We start from the raw sequence: 6277 nt of genomic DNA, 5'->3' as shown, positions 1-6277 counted from the left end.
TCTATCCACACACAGGTTTCTGTAGAGATTTTACTTAGTAGTATATGTGTGTTGTTGTCTTGGTAAGCCACTAGGATTCCTCCTGATCGGATTGAGCCAGTGGTTACCTCGTAGAAAGTTACAATTTTGTACCCTGGAATTGTGATCGTGTTTTGTCTCTTAGAAACCAACAAAATCATATTTCACTATATACTCATGAAAGTCCGGTGATAACAGTGTTGCTTTGATTCCACATACGTTAAGAAATGTATACCGTATTTGTTTTATTTGGGTGCTGGGAGTGGTTATGTGTTGAGTATAATGGCTGAGTTCCAGGGTCAGGGCATTCCTGACCTCCTTGTTCCATGCCTAAAACACTGGGTGCAGTTGTACCTGCCCTCTTCGTGTGGTCGTGGAGTCGTAGTAAGGTTGTCGATAGCCTGTTTTAGCCAGAATGCGCTACGCTGGCCTCGCGGTCAAGTTAGAAGAGGAGTTATTGAGCATCTTCTGGAAGATCAGACCTACATCTGACTTTGAATGCAAATTCGAGAAAAGCTCCAGAATGTCCAGATTGGCCAAGACTCTAGATGTCTTTTTTAGTCCAATCAACTACTCCAAACGTTTAGGAAATAACTGGCACAGCAAAAGGATTGGCGGCTTTGGCTTTGTTTCGAGCATTTGTCTGTGCTCCAGATTTTCTTGAAGCGCGATTTGCACTAGGTCCGAATTTGTCTTGCATCTGGACGTTTTTCTAAAGGTAGGTCAGAAATTTCATCACATAATGAAATATAATACACACAGAATTTCCAGAAAGCTCTGCAACTGGGGAAGAGAGAGGATCAGAAATATTGGGACCAATTGGCTGTATGCCGGAAGAGGTTCACGCGGACGTCGATTAGCATTGTCGGGTCTGCTGCCCCTTGAGCATTCTACTCAAGCAAAGGTTCCTGAGATTTTGAAGCCACCGGAGTTGGTCTGTGAGATTCTGCTCCGTTAGGTAAGCATACATGGGCATGACGTTGCCCCAATGCAGCTTTAGCGACTTGCCTGTCGCTCTCTCACACTCAAGTAGTGGTTTGACCACGAATTTCTTGGCCAGGTTCTGCGCCTTTCCTTGTGGCAAGTCCCATCTCCAATAAGGTTGGTTTGACTACCGGACGAAGGCTGACTAGGCTGCGGAATTGAAAGAGGGTAATACTTGGCGTTCAGTAACCCAGCTATGTGAGGTCAGCCCTAACTGGGTGATGTAAGGGAATATAATTTCCCTATCCATCACGGAGAGGCGTACTTTATTTAACTTCCTGAGATGTTACAAACAAATCTAAAACCTTATCAGAAAAATGTATTTCGACACTTAGCATAATTTACAGGCAACCAAAGATTTAGATTTTCTCAGGATACCTACGATTTGGTTTTGATAACACTAAGAACGAATATCTTTTGGGTTTTTTTTGTAGGGAGACCCTAACAGGAGGAGCGGTCACACTTCGAAAAGCCCGTTATCGTACGTCGTGGGTCGTTATGTGACCAGTGTAGCCAATATGGCGGAAGCTTAGTATTTAAGATTGAGCCCGGAATATTTTCAAAAGCTCATTACATTCGCTGAATGTTGTGGTAACTGAAAACCTGCATGTAAAAGATACCGTACCTATTTTGTCTCTTCAGTGTAAGTCATATAATTGTTATTAGTATCAGTATTGGTACAATAGATTTGTAGTAAAGTTTCAAGTCGGCATGTTATAGCTCACTGGTTTCAAGTCTCGGTACACACCGAAGAAAGACCAAATTCTATCGCTTGAAACCACCACATGTTCGGTTGACTTTCAGAAGGAAAGCATGCCATTAGTTGAAACGTGTGTGCAAGTAATAGTGATAGTTTCATAACTTTAAAAAATTGTTAGGATGTATTTGATGTGTATGAAAAGTATAACGTATCGCCGATCTTATATGATCCGCCATTGAAATACTACAGGTCATTGTTTGAGTGTTTCTACTTTTTGCTCTAAAAACGTCTTTCACATACTTTTAATATTTATGAGGGGAATATACCATCAGGTAATTGATGTTTGCAAGTAATAGGTTTGTAATTTTAGTAAAATTGTTAAGGTGTATTTGATGTGTGAGAAAAATATGACATATTGCCAGTCAGTCCGCCATCGAGCTTATGATGCTTGAGTGTTAAAGTTATATATAATTTTATAGGTAGTGTATTAAAACTTCTTTCTTGTTGTTCTTGTTATTTGACAACACTGGAAAGGTGTTTACAAAGCTTTGTGATAGCTTAAAACTTTTTCTGTTTTTGAGGGGTGTCTGACAGGGTCAGTTAACATTCTGTCAATGTTCATGCCATTTCCCACATGCAATAAAATATCTGAATTAATTACGAATGCAAACGATTCTCAGTAGATTGTTGGAAAAAACCCACTTGTTCTGGCGATAGTATTGCATTCATGAACATGTCTGGGGAGGGATGGTCGTGGTGTGTCATTTATTCTTTCATTCATTGACATATGCATTCCCTTCTTTTGTTCTTTTTCGTGTTTTTCTCATATAATATTTTTCCTCTTCATTCTTGTTTTAATTTATTTATTCTTTCATTTATTCATCGTTCACTCCGACTGATACAATAAACTGGCTGAAGTACTGTTAAGACGTGTGGCTAGTCTTACGGAACACCAAATTCATTTTTTTAGAACTTGTGGTTAATAAATAATAATAAAAAGTCGTCTATTTCACTATCGGCCACGAACGAAACTACAAACAGTTTACGTGACGATGGTGTCAGAGCACTTCCGTGAATCGGAAGTGACGTAGTGAGTGAGTGAGTTTAGTTTTACATCGCACTCAGCAATATTTCAACTGTATGGCGGCGGCCTGTAGATAATCGACTCTGGACCAGACATTCCAGTGATCAATAACATGAGCATCGATATGCGCAGTTGGGAACCGATGACATGTGTCAACCAAGTCAGCGAGCCTGACCACCCGATCCCGTTAGGGACCACCTGAAGGACTGTTCTACCCCGGGACCATCACAGGTCGGAAGTGACGTACTGTGAGGAAGGCTTTTCAGTTAGTTGCATATAAAGTATGTCAGAAGCACGTCATGTTGCTGGTTTCTCGACATCAACAAACACATGTCAAATCGTTGCGTTGTCAATTGCTCCCAGGGTTCGGATGCAGATGTCATCATGCACAGATTTCCACCAGACCCCCACAGTTCGTCCTAAATGGGTTACGTTTGTGTGTGTGAAGCGAGCGTTGTGGAAACCTGTAGATAATAAACTGGAAGGGTCGACACCTACCCCGCTTTCAAGATAGAAAATGCTATCTAGATTAGTTTTCATCGAGTTAAAAATGAAAACTACTTACAAGTTGCAGTAAATCACGGATGACCAAAAGGATTTTGCATGACACAACTTGTAATATAACTTGAACTTTCTTTCGCGGGAGAGAATTGTGCACTGTTTCAAAATAGTCGACGTTAGAATGAACGAATGTATCTCTTTATTTCGCCCATACTGTAGTCCGAACAACTACATAAAATATTTACAGCAACATTACCACAAGAATATATCTACAATACATTCATATAGTCATATATAACGATATCATATGTACAAAGAAAAACAATCAAAGGTCTAGAATGCAAGGTTTAGAGAGAGAAGCAAGGAATATAAATATTTACAGAAGAGGACAATCATGCATCTTCATGACATTTCATCAATATCATTAGTTATTGGTAGTTCACCCACCAGAAAACAGTGACAGCATTTCATCTTCAGATAGTAATTTTATTTGTACATAACATCCACATCAAAGAGATCTATCAGTTTTGAAAAGAAAGTGTTTCTGTTGTACACGTAGTGTTCACAGTGCAGAATTATATGGCGTAATCATTACAACATCTTTTGCAGAGTTTTCCCCTTGAGCTGATTTGTACACAAAATGGTAATATATCTTTAAATTGTGGGTAAAAATACATCAAACAATACAGTCTATGTACATCAAAGAAAGTGTGGGTCAGGTGATATCTGTTCAAGTCTTGTCTTACACACACTTGAGAAACCCATCGTTCAGTTTCAGATTCATTTATACAACTACTAATTGTTCTTCGCCATGACGATTTACATGGAAACCTTCCAAAATCTAGATAGTCACTAAGATATCCGTAGAGGTTGTATTTGAAACTGGTTTGAATACGTGAAGCAGCTGTTCTGTTTTGAAAGGTTGCTAGATGTACACAGAAAATATCTTTGAATGACGAATTACACTTGTTGTTAGACAGCTTGCCAAGAAATATTGGTCTACATTTATCTAAATATCCAAATAGGGCTGAAGCGGAGGAAAAACGCTTACCGAAGCCCTGAAAGCATCTGGCATCGCTCTGTACATTCTACCAAATCATAATCTTTACCTCAAAGAATGGGTAAAAGTTAAAACCATAAAAGCTCTTTTCCATATTTTAACAGAAGACGTTGGGTGGAGTTCTTTACTGTTTAAACCAAGACTTTGCAAGAATTTACAGATTGCCGTGCTTTCTGAGAGTATGAACATACTCTAGATTTAGGAGAACGATCAGACGACAGTAAAATGCCTCACCACATTCACTTATTGGTATGTCTGAGTCACCGGATTTGAAAGTCAGTTAGAATTACCCTGACTTTTCTTGTATTTTCAGAAAATGGCACAAGTGCTTTTAGAACCGTTATACGTTAGACGCCACTTACAAGCATAGCTGTAGACACTATCAAGTGATAATTGAAGACCCTTTGGAGAGGAAGAAGCATTCAATATATTTTTAAAAAGTGTCCATTGTGGCATATGCGATCAAACGCCTTCTCATTGTCCATAAAAGCAGTATAAACTGGAGAATCTCTGCTTAGATAATACGATAAGCATTCATTAAGAGTAAAGACTGAAGTGGTTGCCCCATGTTCCTAAATTCAAACTGAAGCTTGTCTGGAAATGAGTGTATGTATTCTTGTACCCGGACTTGTAGTCTAGCCAATAAGTCTTTTTCAAAATGTTTCCCAATACAAGACGTTATTCCTCTGTAATTTTAGGATCGTTTTTCGAGTTTTGACCTTAATAGATTGGGATGACTACACCTCTTCTGAATTAAAAAGTGCCGTTAATACATTTACGCTACCATCTCCACCATAAATAAGATGTTCATTGAGAATACGGTAAGGGCGGGGAGATGTATTTTTAAGGAAATTACTGATACATGTATGTTCATTTACTTCATCACTTTCAATATGTCTGCATAAATTATTTTGTTTCTTGCTTATATTCCTAACCTTCCTGTCGACTGTTATTTTAAAGTTGCTATCCAATGATGGAGAGTAATGGAGAGTTTGGCTAGATCTTCAAAGTAGTCACTCCATAGTTGACAAATATCGTCTGCTGTATTTGCACGTTTATCACCAAACACTAACTCAGCTACAACTGGACTGTGTCACCTCATTTTGCGAACTGATTTGAAGAAAGTACCCGTGTCTGTATCGGAGTATCTTTCTAATTCGCGACTCCAATGATTTATGTATGTGTATCCCTCAAGAGTATATGTGACTCTTTAACCAATACTCAACCCACATTTTATGACAGTCAACAAATAAACTATATCTGCCACATTCACCAAGTGGAGCAGCATTTATTTAGAAACATTACAGTTGTCAAACAGAACATATGAAGGACATCAAAAGTCTAATCTTTAATCCAAAATGATTTAGCAGAAATCGCAGGCAACGAAAGCATTCACAACCTTGAATGACAATGATGTAGATAATAGTATAAGTAATTTGTAAGCAATATCTATAGTAGTGAAACTTTCAAGAATGCATGCTTGAGGTTAAACAATTAATACACCATCCGTTGTCAGTTATTCAGAATGTGTATGGCTCATTTGACACACTATCTGTAATTGTTGACCAAAGCATATTCTTTCGAATATGTACAATTAGATCAACGTGCCATGACTTTAGACAACCTGGTCCTTTAAAAACGTAAGTAACAACTGTGTATTTGTAACTAAAATATCCTTAAATTGCTTATACAATCCTGCTTTGATATGATCTGATCTTTATTTCTGTACATTTCTGTAGCTGCTGCACACATCTCACCTCAGCCCGACGAGTAAAGCGCAGTTCGAGTGACCCAGTTCATCAAAGGTGGAACAAAGGCCCAACCCATGACATATTTAATCGTCGTCCTCGTCGTCCTCGTCGTCCTTAGTGCAATAGCCTATACAGGCCAAGATGACTAGGAAGATCCACAGGGGAACCGAGAACCAAAA

This window comes from Haliotis asinina, chromosome 2 (genome assembly GCF_037392515.1).
Source record: "Haliotis asinina isolate JCU_RB_2024 chromosome 2, JCU_Hal_asi_v2, whole genome shotgun sequence".
NCBI classification, from domain to species: domain Eukaryota; kingdom Metazoa; phylum Mollusca; class Gastropoda; order Lepetellida; family Haliotidae; genus Haliotis; species Haliotis asinina.
Note: the sequence above shows the minus strand (reverse complement) of the source record.